Source organism: Symphalangus syndactylus, chromosome 13 (genome assembly GCF_028878055.3).
Source record: "Symphalangus syndactylus isolate Jambi chromosome 13, NHGRI_mSymSyn1-v2.1_pri, whole genome shotgun sequence".
Taxonomy (NCBI): domain Eukaryota; kingdom Metazoa; phylum Chordata; class Mammalia; order Primates; family Hylobatidae; genus Symphalangus; species Symphalangus syndactylus.
The window spans coordinates 74264112-74281415 of NC_072435.2; the positions used below are offsets into that span (position 1 = coordinate 74264112).

Genomic DNA, 17304 nt, shown 5'->3' on the forward strand with positions numbered 1-17304 from the left:
TTAAAATCTGTATTTGTATTCTATTGACTAATTTCTTCTAAAAGAAGCATACTTTTTTTCTACGTTCAGCTATTGGTAAATAGGATACATGTGCCGTTTGAATCACTGGAATCTAGAAAGTATGCTAGGCATATATTTAGAATAAAGATCCATATTAAGTGGATATTATAATAATCCTTTCATCCAAAGATATTTATTGGACAACAAAATTACAGGGTTACTTAATTCTTCTACGTCTTCTCTTCCTCCTTCTTCTCCTTTTCCTCCACCTCAGCCTCCTCCCTCTCCTCCCCTTCCTCCTTCTCCAACTTCTTCATCTCCTTTTTATCCTGTTGTTTTTCTTCCTTCTCTCTCTTCTCCTCCTCCTCTCCTTCACTAAATAACTGAAATAAAATTTAGACCAAATTCTATTATCTTATTTCTCCAGCTATGAAATGATTTTAAAATAAGGTTTGGAGACTATTTTGGAAAATAGAAAGTGAATATTTACATGAAGTCACAAGTCTGGGGTGCATTATTTTTACACTTCTACCTCTAATGTTAAACTTCCTATTATTCAAGCACAGCCCAAACACAAGTGTTTGTCACTTAGAAGGATATATTTATATCACGTTGCCTTCTTTTCCCATATACTTAGAATAAGGATCTTAATCTTAAACATTACATAAGTAGAAGAGATTTAATTAAAAACTTGAAGAAATGTGTTACTGTTAATTGAATTCTTGCTACATTTACCTTTGCACACCAATGTTAATAAAACTCCAGTTCAAAGTGGATGGGTTTGGGGAATTGAGATAGCTATTTATTTCCCTACCTGAGATGCCAAGATAATCTTCTCAGTAAAATAACCCGATTAGGAGAGTTCTCATTTGTAGCTATCGATCAGGTTTACACAAAGTGCTAGGATTTCTAAATAAAACAAATAAGAGGTTCAAAGGCCTTTAAATGAGGTTGAGGGAGTGAGAAAGGGAAATAGTTCTCTCCGTTTTGAAAGCCTTTCACCTGTGGAGCAGATAATGGACGGGCCCCTCTCCCAGCTGGGCTCCGCTCCCGCCCTAGCCTGGCGCGCGGTCCCTTCCCCCCACCCACTGAGCCTTCCTGTTGGGTATCTCGGTATTATCAAGCTATAAATTGCCTGAGAGCTTAGAGACAATCAGGTCACCACCGCCCTCACAAGGGAAAAGCTTCTTACTTCCGAACAGAACGGTTCAGCTGGGAAGAGAGGAAGCAGGGAGAGAATCTATGCTTTAGTCGTCACTGCTCTGGCAAGGGGTCGAGAGAGATGCGGGGGTGGGGGGGGCGGTAGCAAAAAATAAAAATGAAAAAATAAAAATAAAAAGCATCTCCAACAATGTTGCACTTAACCCAAGTGTACAAACTTATTGGTCGCTGCAATGGAAACTCCCAGTGCACTCCCCACGGCCTGGCAGCCGGCGCTGATGGGTGGAGTCGCGCTCCCGGCCCCACCTATGGGACGGAGCTGCTTCTCCTGCATCTCGGCTCCACCGCACCCTTCGCGGGAAGTCCCCAGGTTTCCAGCAAAGCTCAGCTTATCCAGCCCCCGCTTCCAACCCGGAACCCCAGAAGAACAGCATGATGAGCCTCCGGCAGCCAGGTGGGCCACCTCCCCGCGGCTCAGTTTGAGGACACTTGTGCGGAACCCTTTCACATCCCCACCCTGCCCAGCTTTCACAACTCCGCCGGGTTAAATGGCCAAAGACAAACTTCTGCCTCTCCTGTCCCCGGTCCCAGCTTTTCAAAAACCCACAGCTGGCGAACCCACACACATAGAAACTCCTAGGTCGCTGTTGCAGTCTGGGCATGCTCAGTATCAGGGCAGGTTTTGATTGAGAGTAAAAAAAAAAAAAAAAAAAAAAAAAAAAGCTTTGTATTATGCTCTCTTTCTCCTGTGCATACGGCTTGCTGAACAGGTTGTGGGGCATTCCTGAGTCTACCCAGAGGTTTTATCAGATGCCCTTGATTGTGTCTCCTTGGGATCTGTTCCCCTCTTACTTCACCCCCTCCCCCAACCGCCTCCACCCCGCTTCCCAGGTCCCTGTCCGCTGTGGGGATGGAGAGACACTAACAGAACTGGGATGGGCGATGTTGGCTGAGCTGATCCACCTATTATTAGTGCGCGGGGATTGGCTCCTTGGCGCAGCGTACCCGAGGTGGAGCCAATCAGGATGCTGGGGCTGGGAGATGATGGGCGGACGCCTCCTCACTGGAGGGATTCCTGGAGAAGCTGCAGTGTGGGGATGCTCTAGACCGAGTACTGCCCCCAGTGTCTTTCCACCTCCTCCTGCAGCAGGGGCAGCGGCAGCGGCAGCAGCAGTTAGCAGCGGCAACTTGAGGCTGCACCCCGGGCAAGTCCCCAGGGTGGTGCTCAGCCAAGAGGGGGGCTCGGCGCCCCGAAGGGGTGTGTGTAGGGTGGGGGCGACCAGCTGGGACCAGCTGGTGGCCCTGGAAAACCTCCCACACACCCACACCCACACACCCCTTTTGTGTTGCAGGCTGCCCCTCCAAGAGCGGAGGCAGCGAGAGTACGCGTGTGTCTCGCGCCGGTCCACGCGGGGAGAGCACTGGGGACCGAGACCCGGCACCACCTCCCGGTCCGCCCTCCAGGTAAGGAAGCGGGACTGGCGGCGCGGCCACCTCGGCGGTGCCTATCTGCTCGAATCCATCCCAAAGATTTTCTTCTCGATACACTTGGGTTTTAGTGGTGGGAGTCCGAGACCTAGGGAGGGATCCCTGGGTGGCCTATTGTGAGAAATATGAGACTACATGTGCATCTCCTGGAAAAGCACTTTGCACAGCGCCCGTGATTTAGAGCCTGGAGTTGATGTTGGGCATCCCCCATCTTCTTGCTTCCTCTTTCCTTCTCTTGTTCTCTCTCCTCCGTCCCCCACCCCCAATCTCAATCTTTTCTCTCTTTCTCTCCCACACCTCCCCTCTCGCCCTCCTCCCACCCTAAGCACGCACAGGGTTTCTTTCTCCTCCTGGAGGGGATTGCCTTTCTTAGAGGAAAGAGGGGGAGTGAAGAAAGGAGAAAGATTTCTTTCTGTTGGGGAGAGGGATATGGGGGGGGACGTAAACTATATAGAATACAAGCTCTGCGAAAATCAGAGCACAGAAAACGATTAAACTGAATAAGGGGAGTAGACAAGCAGTCCAGCTTGGGCTGTCAGAGAGAGGAAGCGTCAAGTTTGACTTGATTTCCTCCTTGCAAGAGGCTATGTCTCTCACTTGATGCGTTCAAATGGAACAAAAATAAACGGACAATCCAACCCACTTTCAACTGCTTAATTGCTGTTGCTTTTGAGTGCCAACCATCTGACTTTTCCTGTTTCCATCTGTCCTGTGGGGCTAACAATTTGGTATTGCACATCAGTGTTAATATCTGAACTTTGAGAGGTTTCTTGAGTAAGAAAAAAACAATTAAAATAGATTATTACTTTCCTGAGGTTTGTTGGTATGGCCTGTTGTTGGGGGATCAAAAAATGTAAAGTTTCAAAACATTTGCAAAGGACAACAATTTTATAGGGAGGCTTGGATTTCTACTTTGAGAAAGCTAATCTTCTAGTTAGCTTTGTGTACATGTTGATATTCACTTTCTCCAGTATTAACCCTTTCGTGAAATAAAGCAGCTGTTTAACTTTTGTATGGAAGCTACATTTGTGTATGAATTTTCACTTTATTCTACCTTTCTACTATCTATTTGCATTTTATTGTCTGGATACCAAACTTATGCCTGGCTTTATTTTCTTTTAATAGGACAATATTTAATGGATGTAAACATGATGTTTATACATATTCAGCACTCCCTTTAGAAGGCATATGGAGGCTCAGTTGGACAAGAATCCTCCTGTACTGGAACAAAGTTTAGAAAGTGATGCTAGAAAGATAGCCTAAATTTTAAAAATCCTGAAGGGGAAAACATTTTTGTAACGTCTTGTTAAAAGAAAGAAAAATATGTCAAAACACCAACATGCCCCTGGCTGCCTGCATAATAGGTCAAGTAAATGGTACTTGTTGGACAGAGCCTTTACAGCAGCTTCAGCAGTCTCTAATTCCATCAATGAGGACATAAGCTTTCTTTTCTTATTATTCATCAGGGGCAGCTAAGCAATAGTACTGTCAGATGTAAGGAGGTATAGAGAAGTGCCTCGTTTGATGTAATAGGAAAGCATTCCAAGTGGGTCTTACCTGAATACAGAGAAATCAGCAGATGTTAGTATGCAAAACACTTCTTTTAATTTATCAGGGGAAATGCAGAGTCTTACTTTTTTTTTTCTAGAAGTCCACTTGATATAAGAAAAGAGAATCTTCTATCTTAACTCTGCCTGGCCTTCCACACTAATTTTGTATCTCAGAGAGTATTTTTTCACTACGTATCTTTAATATATAAGTTTACACACCAACTTAGAGAAGAACTGAATTCATTTGCCATCAGTGTAATGTGTACTATTTTCCAAACCATTTTGCATTTGAGGCAATGATCTCTCCTACCTAAATGGAATTACCAAGTCACGAAAAATGATTTTCTTTCTAGGGCTTTGACATTTAAATGAAAAAAAAAAAAGTGTCTCTGTTGAAAGCTAACTCTGGTTTTTAGAGGTGCCACCTTTTGGTTACAAGGACAAAGGGACAATCACTTAATTACCTCACGTGTATGTACAACTGAATTAACAAGTTTAGACATGAAAAGATGTACAAAAAGGAAGCCAGCTGCCTTCATGTGAGAAAAATAAGATTTTATTTTCTCATTTCTCCACTGTCTTAGGAATATGTGAAAATTTAGGCTTGGTTTGTGACATTTATTTCCATGACTCTTTACAAATGTTAATTATAAAAATAACATCTAAAAATATGGATATGAGTAGTTTTTCACATACTTCTAAAAATTCAATATCTATATATTGGAAATCAGAACTAATTCCAATATATAGTGAGTGGATTGTGGAGAGACCTTACATGATATATTATAGGAAATTCGTACTTTGTTATCCTACAAAATAGTCTAATGTCACAATTTCATAGAATCTTTATTTTTTCTCCCTTTGATAGGATATTTTAGTAAATCTCATTAATGTTTCAGAGTAAATATGATAATCATGCCTCGGGGTATTTTTGTCAGAATTGAAGACTGCTAATATATAGGGAAAATCCTAAAATACTAATTTCACAAAAATACCACACGATTGAGAGTTGTTGCTGAGTAGTTTTGAACTTCATTTCATAATGGAGAATATTAGTTATTTCATCTGGTCAAATTATCAGATAGTTCTAATCAACAAATATGAAAATGAATAACATCGTATATATACGATTTGCATATTAGACTGAAAATAAAACTAAAAAATAGTATTAATTATATGCTTGTATTAATTATATGCAAGATGAGCTGGAAGATTAATAAAATAAAATGTAGAACATATTAGAAATCTGAAAGTTAATTTGAACTTCCTGTTAGCCTAATAACACCATTAACATAATATCAGTTCATCACTTTTGATGTCAGTATATTAAATTGATTTTGAGTAAATTCCCAAAACAGTTAGAGCCATCTAATCTTAAAGAACAAACACTTAATGCAGACAATTATACGAGCCTGAAATATAGTTCTTATGATTTCCAGTTTATGCAACAGCCAAGAAGAGCTATCACTAATTCCAAATTGAAACATAATATTTATTTTCCTAATGGTAATAATTAAGTAATTTGGGGGTAACAAGAAAGAAAAAGTTTGATTATATAATGGAGCAAATCTTTGTCTAATATTACCAAAAACCCATACCAAAGTTAGACTTTCTGCCATTGTATAATGTAGGTATGGGTCTTGCATGCATTCTGCTGAAAATATAATATTTTTTAAAATTAAATATCTGATGTAGTTGTGATATTTTAGATTTTTTTAATAATTTATTTGTCGTAAATATATCTGTACCAAAAGTTCAATACATGACGTGGCTGATTTTAGCTGAATCTTTTTCATTGAAATTGACCAAAGCCATTTAAACAGAGACAAAGTATATCGCAATCTAAATAATAATTTCAGCTAGAATTTAAGGATATGTGTGTGTGTGTGTGTGTATGCATATATTTGTGTGTATATATATATATGCATATATTTGTGTGTATATATATTCCAAAATTATATAACTTTTTCAAAAAGGATTAGAAACTCATGGACAGTAGATTATAATTTGCTGAAACTAGGGGCTATTCATGTACAAAGTACCGTTTAAAGAAAGATGACGGTGTCTTGGGAATGCTTTTAATGGTTCTTTGGTTGAAAGTCTGGGACTACTCAGAGATAATATTAATGAGAGCCTAGAGTTTTTTTCTTTTAAAATGGGGTTCTATGGCTTTGGGCAGAAATGATTTTTATATGTATCATGATTGAAAAAACTCTCAGTACAAGATGATGCACTTCTTTATACAGGAAACAAATAAGTCGAAATCATATTTTTACATGATTTAGATATGATGGCTGGTAAAACTTCTGTCTTTCTAAGGCTTTTGGCAGATGTTTCTTTCAATATTTGCATTAAGGTAAACATTCTTAATTTTTTATGTAATTGAATGGCATGATTATCATCGCATTGGGTGGGAGAATGTGGGTTGATATGTTTTCATTAAATTCCTCAAGAAATGATCAACATTTTTTCAGTCTTTTTGCAAACTTGACTTAAACTTCTCCACTAAGTGCGTCCATTTCCTTAAGCAGAAATTTAACATTTCCAAGAAAGAAAACCAGCATTTTTCTTTCAGCTGCTCATTTTAAGAGTGTTCTTGAGGAGCTAGTTTTATACGGACTATAAGATAAACTGTGGTAGCTGGGTATATGAACATCACTCCATTCATATGTACTAGCAATACAAAATAAACTTATTTAAAATTATAGTGCAAACGTATGCTACCTATTAGAAGTAAGAGAGCATGCCATCACTTCCTGTCTATATCAATAAAATTTACTTTTGTTTTATTAAAAAAGGAAAACTTTTCTTTAAAGTGGACAATAAATATATTGCTATGTTGTAGAAATGGTAAACACTAGAGATGCTATTTCTGCAATTTAAAATATAATATTAGAGATTCTATTGCAAAGAATCCTACTTTTAAAATGGCATCTACATTACATTATTTAAAAGAAAAACAATATTTAAGAGAGTTTCAAAAGAAATTAAAACTTACATTAAAGTAAAATAACACATTTATGTAGTGTTAGAAATGAATTTTCTAGCATGTCTTTGACAAATGCAAAACAGATATTTTAAAGAATTATTTCTGTAATTGCTCTAATTTTTATATTGATTTAAGCCTCAAGTTCTAATTGCTGATTTCCATACTTTACTAATAATGCAAATGAAAGGTCAAAGTTTATCTTTTTTGGTTACTGCTATTGTGGAGATACAAAGAAAGCATACTGGTCACTCCTACAAATGTCTCACATATGGTATGTTTTATGTTTAACATATTACTTATACACATAAAAAGGCATTTTGTTAAAGAGGAGCTCTAGAAAATCATAAAGCAGATGAAGATAAAAAACATGGCTTCTATTTCTTAGCTGTTTGTACAAAATGACAGCTGGGGAATTTCCGTGCAGAATGGGAATGGCCTATAAACTAGTGTAAGAATTCGGTGAAACTACTTGGTTAAGATATAATTTCCAAGAGTTCATAACAGCCCTGTTGGACAACATTTCATCACAGATACTAGCTTGCAACCATGTTACGGCAATCTTAAATACTGTAAACAAGACATTTAGCTAAGTGCCTCCGTTAGAAATTAATTTCTGATTGAAATATCCACTTAATTAAACTCAGGTATGGTACTGAACTTGGTCATACCTTACCTCAAAGAACCTGTTTCTGTATTTGTGAAATATGCTTTGTTAATAATTTTAAAGTGCTTAGAGTTCCAATACTTTTTTTTTGCCAAAGGATATTATATAAGTAAAAGTAATTGTGTCTTATTTCCTGTGATAGATAAATGTTTTCTTTCTCTTTTGAAATCAAAGGTAAAATGCACAAATGCACTCAAATGCAAACACATTTGCAGAGTTTGAAATGTAAACATTCTTATTTTGCAATTGCTTACAGGAGAAGTATAGTCTCCTGTCCTCTTCGATCATGCTCCCTGACAGCAGCCATCATTTCAGTCCCTCGGGAATAGAAAGGAAAGCAAACAAACGACCTGAAAACTCTGGTGAAAGTTCTCATGATGTGGCCTCCAGGAACAGCCTCTTGTTTTACTCGAGGCTCATTTCCTCTGGGCCATCCTCCTTGCATGTCACTCCATGCCTACTGTGGGTAGGAAACAGGTACTTGGATTGACTGATTGCTGCTTTGAGATTCCTTGACATATTTTTTCATCAACATGAAGGCAAAAGGACATGAATACTCAGTTAAAACATGCAGAACTGTACTTACGTGAGCACTTTTCAAACACGATACTGAATCTTGTATAATTTTAGGATAATTTATGCAATAGCTTTTCTTTGTTGGAATTTCTTTTGTTTACTCACAAGTGATCCAAGCAAAAGATGAAGCTGTTAAACCATGAGTCAGTATAGTATTTTTTTAACTTAACACCTGAGGATAAAGCTGAAAGGATTGTTTAAAAAGTGTTTCAAATCATACTTTCAAAATCCACCTGTGTCTGGAGACCCTTAAATAAGCACATGCTTCATGGTCATTATCCCAGATAATTGACAATTTGTTTTTCTACAAAATCTCTAGATATTATGAAGCATCACCCACGAGCTTGCTTTTAGGATGGATTATTAATAATGTATTTTTCAGACACAATTGTATGTGAGAGTTTCTGCAAGTGTAAACAAAAAGGTAACATCACAGCAGCAGGCAACACTCACTAAAATATCAATTTAGAATTGTCTGCTCTCTCTTTGAGAAGTAGAAAGAGCTAATTGAGTATATTTTTCCCTCATGATGTACTGGTCTCCAATACCCTATGCCATACAAACAGTGGACATGGTCCTTGCTTACCTCCTATGAAATATGGAAACTGTCTACCTGCTTATTTTTGAGGGAAAAAAAAAACTTATCTAGAAATATTTTTAGACAAATGATTTAATGGCCTTTGAAGCAAGGACAAGTGCTATAACAGCTTATTAAGGGATAGTTGAGCTCTAGCAATCAGGTTTTGAGTTATCAAGATTATTAGGAAGAAAAGTTGACACAGTTTCTCAGGAGAAAGACAAGGAAGCAAAGCATTGAAATCTGCTTCTGACTTGGAGTGTCTGCCAGATTCTAGTTTACAAGGCTGGCTTTCTGCCTAATCCCTAGCATTTTCATCAGATTTGAAGACTGACTAAAGTGAACCATTGGGCATTAGAGCATATTTCTAGAACACTGAGACCTCTTCTATAAATAGCATAACATCACCCTTCTATTTTAACCAATGTTCAGAATCCGAGGCCACAAGTTTTTATATTTAAATATGTATAAACCAGATCATTCTATGCCTGAAAGTACTAGGGTTTCATCTGTCTGTGTACAGGAAATTCTTCTGTTAAAAGCTTAGTTAACAATATGACATTACAAATAATGTACCTATTTTTAGTGGTTTTATTAAATTATAATGTTAAATTTAAAAAGCCAAGCATTCACCTTGAGCTACATCTGAGCCTGATAATTCAAAAAGTGACATTTCAGTACAAAGCCAGCATACCCTTAAATTGACAAAACTGCCCTGCTTTTAAATTGTTTTGTCAAAAAGTACTTGATATGCAAGTTTCCAACGACTTTTTTTTTTTTTTTTTTTTCTGGAGAATCTTAGATACTTTCTGAACCACTCTTAGAACTCTTAGACAACACAGAATGAATATTAATGACAGGAGAGAGCTGACTCCTTCAGGCAAAAGTGGATGAGACAAGTTCTTTTATGCCTTTGAGAATCTGTTTCATCATTTATATATTGAACACATAGCAACAGTTTTATTTCTCTTGATTTCTGGACTTTTAGACCTGTATGCATTGAAGCATATTACAACTCACAGCCTGAATAGGAAAGATTTGTTCAATTCTCTGGTTATAAGAATGATATAGGAATTCCTTTGTGTTCCCTTCCTTTCTGTACATTTTATTCCTTTCTCATGTCTTCCCTTCCTACACTGCCCTTCTTCCTTCATTTCTTCATTCTTTCATCTTTCCTTTCTTTTTTTGTATCTTAATTAAATATTTTCCTATAGAATCACTAAATGAAGGTTTAGTACTTTTGACCCATAGTAATCTTCACCGGCTGGATTTATTTTGTGTCAACAACTAAGAAATGTAATTCTTAGTTTGTATACGTTTTAGGTTAGCTTCACAAAATATATGTATAGATAAATAAAGGAGCAGCCTTTTAATTTGTTTATGTAATTGGCACACTTAAATGGAATGTGTCATGATTTGAATGTTTTTAAAATTTTGCATGTAAAGGGCTTGCTGATAATTTCTAAACCATAACTTTTTGCAGAGAGACAATAATGTTTTAGAGTCCGAAAAACTGGCATGTACTACTTGGCATGTTTTTCTTTATTTTCTATTTTGCTATTGCAATGGTAACAAGTTATTATTTTCATGACAGGCATGCAGCACTGTATTTTTATTTATTTATTTATTTTGTTGCCTTGTTTGATGTTGATAATGAAGAGGTTCTCGCTCTTACAGATGCAATGAAAGAGACTCAAGTGTTGTTACTTGCCTGCAATTACAAATTTAGAAAGCCTCTTATATTTTTTGTCTGTTGGAACTTACTGCCTCAGCACTTAATAAAGGGTGGAAAAGCATGTTTTGTAATTCTCCTTATATGAAAGAACTAGTTTGCCTTTGCTTATCTAACATCATTATTGAGTATAGGATACATAGTATTTCTTTATCCCACTGAAAAAATAAGAAAGATTTGATATACCATCATTTCTTCTGTGACTCTAATTGCAAAATAAATTGAGTTTGTGCTTTAAAATTATTCAAGGGACATTTTTGTAATCTACAAGAAAAGTCACTAAGCTTGAGTCACTAGGCTAATTTGGCCTTTAGTCATTGCTATATCACTGTGATGTTAGATAAGTCACCTTATTTGTTTTCTTATTTGTAAACTCCATAGTTCCAAGCCACCAAGTAGGGTGCAATGAGAAGTGATTGGAATCATAAGTGTTGTAGCTTTATCACTAACTCTCCAAATTTATCTCTTATTATTCTCCTCATTGATATTCATACACATCTTCTTGCTGTTCCTTCACACAACATTAGTGGAAGTTGTTGAATCTATTGATACTTTTTATCTTCTATTCCAAGGTAGAGTGGTTAAACATTCTGCTCTAAGTGAACATAACCCAACAATAATTATTATTCAATTCAAATGTGAAGTCTATCAGTTGGCAATTCTTTGTGTTAAGAAACACATTTGGGAGCAATAGCTAATAGCCACACCATTGCAATGTGGATTAATATAAGTGTGTTTGTAGCTAATTTGATTTAAGAAAACAGGAATTTTAGTTGGGAAGGGCCTATAGAAAGAATACAAAATTATATGAAACATAGGATAGGTATTAATGGAGATATTTGAATGAATACAGATGATCATATTGTTTCTTACAATATATCAGGCACTTTTCTATATACTTTCCATGCTTCATCCCATTTAATATTCTCAATAACTCCTTGGGATTTGTGCTAATTTGTTCATAATTTTTAAGTGAGAAAGTCGTGGAAAAGTAATAATTGAGTAACTTCCCGGGGTCACATTATGTAGTAAGATGTAGAATTAAACCCAAGCTACCTATTTACAGAGCCAATACTCAATCATAGGTAGTCACACAATCAATAAAATCATAAATGGCAGAAGAAGAGAATATATGGTGGCAAAGAAGTAGAGATACCTAGAAGAGATTAAATAGTGATAGGCAAATTGATCCACTTTATAGGTTAGGTCAATATGAGCATGATGGCAATAGGATAAAAGTATGAAACTTAGAGAGCTGGATTCAGATAGCCAACTCTGGAATGGTGAACTTCAATGAGATATTTCCCCAGGAATGAAAATGCAATAATGTTTGCAAATTGTCTGGTACCCTGTTACTATGTGGTAGATTTGACCACCTTTGCTCTCTCTTTCTCTTTTTTTATTCTCAGAAATTCTTTCTCTTGCAAAAATGCCACCTGACTCAAAACGCTTAAGCAAGAAAAGGGATTTTGGTGCTCATGTGACCATAAAGTTCGTGAATACTCTGGCTTCAGTCATAGGTGGAAATGGGAACTCATACCATGTGGTCAGAACCAAGCCTATTCTCCTTCCCACCACTGTACCACTAGTACTCAATAATTTAACGACTGGTATGATACTACCAGTGTGAAAAGTCGACCTATAAGAGGATATCGGCTGAGTTGAGTGTTAATTAATTCTAGTTATGTCCTTGCCTTACTCTCTTTGGCTTCCTCGCTTTTTAATGCAGAAGGGTAGGTAGTCTTTATTCATCTCATTGCAAAGATAAGAAGAAAGTCCTTTACAAGACTTGAAGAAATTCAGCTTAGTAGAACTAAGAACAGCAAATTGCAGAGCCATTTGCGTATAAAGGAGAATTTCAAACTTTTATTAGTTTTGTAAGGAAGGAGGGGTTGTTTCAAGGAGTTTTTAAAGTTCTAATCTATATATGCTACAGATTAAATGTTATCAATTTGTACAAATATATTATACATTTTTATCTTTGCTATACCCCGAATTGAAGAGGAAATATTTGGGAATAATATATTTCTTCAGTAAGTATGGTGATGTTCCTATTATATGCCAGACACCATTTGGATGCTGGGGATACAGAAATAAAAATAGTAGACAGGTTTCCTGCATGTAGGAGCTTACACTCTAAGGAAGAAGAGAGACCATTAAAAACAACAACAAAACATAGCTATGGTACTTATATAATAAATACTACAAAATCATTAAATAGGCAAATAAATAAAACAGAGCAATAGTGGGGAATGTGATCAACCAAAAGGAAAGGGAGCCAGCCCTATAACTATCAGGGGAAAGCCCCTAGGTCAAATGAAGCAACCAGTACAGAAGCTCTACAATGGGAACTAGTTTGGTCTATTTAGGTATAAAGACACTGGTTTTATGTGTTTCCCTTGCCTTAATATTTTAATTAAAAATAATCTGCAAACAGTATTAAGAAATTTTTAAAACAGTGTAATCATGTATAATCTCACCATGCTTTAAATATATGCTGTCTCATTTCTGTGTAATATGTTTCCAGTGTGTGTTCATATGCTTACATTTTTTATGGCGACAATCATAGACTATACACCGTTTTTACTTTTACTTTAAAATGTATTCTCAGGTGTCTTGTAGACATATATTTTTATCCTCCAGTTTTATCTTCAAAAGAGTAACTGCTTTTCTTTTATTCTGTATTTTCCTCACTTTCTGCATATCTTCTGTTTCTTCAATCTTAATAATTTTTTCCCTTTCCCCTCATTTCTGAAGAAATTAAATACATGGCCTAAGTCCAGTTTTATTGTTCCTATAAATTTAAGTCAACACCTTAACTTTTTATCACATTCATGACATTTTTCAATGCAATTTCCTTTTGAGTATATTTTTGATTATATCCTACAAAACTCTAATTTAGATTTTGAAACAAAAGTAAATAAACATGGAAAACATAATGAAACAAATCATTTTGTGTCGATTATCACTTAGACAACACAGGTCTTGTAGCATTAACCGGAAATTATTTTTCCTCTATCTAGTCTCATATCCTGGTTTCAAGAACTCAATAACCTAAGTCTACTTAGGTCACTATATGATAGTAAACCAGTTTCCTACAAAGGCGTATTAACTTTTGTGAGACTGCAATACCACTCAATCTGCTGCACAGTAATGAAGTAATAATTAAAGCATCAATCTTAAATGTTCCTCTTTTTTTTCTGCTAATGCTCTCTATAGACACTATATTCTGATAATAACATGTTTTGAAAATGGAGGGGGTTTTTTGGTGTTTTTTTTTTTTTTTTTTTTTTTTGCAAAACTACTCTGTTCCATCAGGCTCTTTTGTATCCTAAATATTTTGTTATACTATATATATGTGTGTGTATGTGTATATTTATGTGTGTGTGTGTATATATATACACACACACGCATATATAGTATATTTTGATTTTTTAAATGCACCTGGCTCCTCTAGTAAATGCCAGTTTTTCAGAATTTTGCAATGACATTTTTATCACCTGTGACTCTTCAGTACCTGAAAGATATTAAGGAGTGAATATTTTATAGAATATTTATTGAATGAGTGTATTAGTCTGTTCTCAGGCTGCTAATAAAGACATACCTGAGACTGGGCAACTTATAAAGGAAAGAGGTTTAATGGATTCACAGTTCCACATGGGTGGGGAGGCCTCAAAATCATGGCAGAAGATGAAGGAACAGCAAAGGGATGTCTTATGTGGCGGTAGGCAAAGAGAGAGCATGTATAGGGGAACGCCCCTTTATAAAACCACCAGATCTCGTGAGACTTATTCACTATCACGAGAACAGCACGGGAAAAACCTTTCCCCATGATTCAGTTACCTCCCACTGGGTCCCTCCCACAACATGTGGGAATTTGGGGAACTACAATTCAAGATGAGATCTGGGTGGGGACACAGCTAAACCATATCAATGAGTAAATCCACTAACTTTATATTTTCTAACATTTTTAACTGGCATCCAAATTTAGTATACGCATACACACACTATTAGCAAAAGTTCTACGACATATTACTTGTTATGCTTTCTGATACTTTTCAATTATCCTTTTCTATTTCATTAAAAAAGTACTGGTCCTGATTAACTAAGTTTATATTACAATCTAACAATGTATGAGAGCCTGTACTTTTTTTTCTTTTTGAGACAGATTCTGGCTCTGTCATTCAGGTTGGAGTGCAAGCGCATGATCCTCCCAACTCAGCCTCCTGAGTAACTGGGACTGCAGGAGCGCACCACCACGCCTGGCTAATTTTTGTATTTTTTTGTAGAGACAGGGTCTCACTATGTTGCCCAGGCTGGTCTTGAACTCCTGGGTTGAAGAGATCTCCCTGATTCAGCTTCTCAAGTTACTAGGATTACAGGCATGAGCCACCACACCTGGCCTCAAAATTATAATCTTCTTGCTGTATTCACATACAGGTAATTTTGTGTGAATTTATAATGCATTATTTTTAAGTCCACAATGAATCTAGCACCAGTGCTGTTATTGGCCACTCTTAAGCAGATTCACGTCAGTTGGCTACCTTCTAACGGATTCAGCTAATAGCTCTTAAGCTTCCTTTTGGTTGTCATGGGGTTGATATATTGCACTCTTTTTTTTTTTATGGATAAACTTTCTTGTAGATCAGAAGAGGATACACGAAAGGACTAAGGCATTACCTTTAAAATAGTGAGTGGAGAACTAGTCTATGGAAAAAAATAGACAATGAAGATTGAGCATAGGTATTTAGAGTTTTGTATTCAAATTAAGAAACAAACAAATAACATAAAATCTGTTAATCCGTCACCAAGTACATAATGTGGGAATTTTACTAAATGATTTCCCTGACACCTTTCAGTGCTAACATGTGAAGGTCTGTAATTGACTATGGCATTTTGCTCCAAGAAAATCAGACATATGAGTAACCCAGCACATAAAGCCTTTGGCTTCCCTTCTAACATTTGAGTACTCTCATAGTGGTGAATAAAGTTGAATATTATGTCTTTCATCTTTCAGTCATTCATTAATCTACTCAAAAATAAAGTACACAAACAAACTCCAAGACACCATTAGCCACCCATAGAAGAATTGAGTACCGTCTAGTTAAGAGTGAAATCATAAGGAAGTAATGATTCGCTCACATGTGAGCTGTGAAATAGCATTGTGTAGGATATTCTGTGGTAGCAAACAGTACAAAAGCCTCAAGGGCTTCAGCACAAAAGCTTCATTCCTTGAACATACCACATAGCCACTGAGGATCAGAGTGTTTGGAGAGTACATAGGGGAGAGTGTCCTCTGATTTACATAGTCATTCAAAAATCTAGGGTCTGAGAGCTCCAGTGCCCCAGTGTCTTATAAGGCTGTCATCTCAATGTAAGGTTTAAGGATTCATTGCAGTAGGGCGAAGAGCATCGGAATTTCTTACCAGCAATTATCTACTATGACCCTGTAAAAGATACATAAAATTTCTGCTCACAGTCTATTAGCCAGACCCAGTCACGTGGCTCCTAATTACAAGGATATAGGAAGTATAACACACCCATTCCCACTCCAGGCTTGGAAGAAGAGGATATGGGCAAGTATTTGAAGAGATAATCTGCATCAGGAAAATGCAAAGCTTTCTGCAAACACATGAGAGTGAATGACAGCTGAAACAGCAATGGCTTCATACAGGAGGTGATGCATAAGATATACGCTGAGCGACTTTGGGGTTATGTTAGGTGTTCAGTTCATTCATTAATGAAAGCATCTCTTTTTAAAAATCTAAGTCTCCAACAATGATATGTGTTTGGTTCAGAAGGCCAGCACTCCTGGCAAATTTGGAAGCTGAACTAAATCATTCCCCTCTTACTAGGATTCCTGACACATAGTCCAACCACCTACATGGCAGATCTATTTAGATGGCTGAAAGACATCTCAAACTCACACATTCAGATTGAACTCATCTTCATCAACATATCTAGCCCTTCCCTAGTGTCTTCAATCTTAGTGAATGATTGCACCATTCATCTAATTTTGTTATCTAAAAACCTGAGAGTTATATTTGTTTCATGTCTCTCATTTTTAATCTCAAATTCAGAATATGTAAGTCTTGATAAAATTTTTAACTCATAAATATCTTTTGAATATGTTTACTTTTCTCTATCTTCATTGCAGCACCATAATTCAAATCAACTTGCCTTCTCAAATCTATTATCCTTAACTTGACTTTCAAGTCCATGCATTATCTGGCCCTACCTATTCACCAGCCTCATTTATCATATTGTTCCTTTGTTCTGATACTCTGGCCATATTGGCCTTCTTTCAGGTTTTTAATATTCCAGATTTTTTTTCTGACTCAGGATCTTAACACATGCTGATTACGATGTTGGAGTGCTTTCTTTTCTCTTTTATCTGGTTAAATTCTGTGCAGCCTTCAGATCTCAACATAGGTATCAGCTATTCAGGGAAGACATTTTTGCCTCTCAGAATCACTCAGAACTTTGCATTGTACCTCCTCATAGTGACCTGTATTTTCCCTTTACAGAATTTATCAATTTATGATTATATATTTATTTGGGTGGTTA

The 17304-nt window shown here is 36.6% G+C and overlaps 1 protein-coding gene across 4 annotated transcripts in view; it reads left to right on the forward strand.

The window, feature by feature from the left end:
- Positions 1 to 2215: 2215 nt before the first annotated feature.
- The window catches only part of SYT1 (synaptotagmin 1), a 579008-nt gene continuing 563919 nt past the window's right edge, over positions 2216 to 17304 (forward strand). For 3 of the 4 annotated variants that reach the window (XM_055236332.2, XM_055236334.2, XM_055236333.2), the window contains exon 1: positions 2237 to 2625. The gene's annotated coding sequence lies outside the window, so the exon portion shown is untranslated. Of the gene's footprint in view, positions 2626 to 17304 lie in introns of all 4 variants that reach the window. The other variant, XM_055236330.2, reaches the window with a different exon arrangement.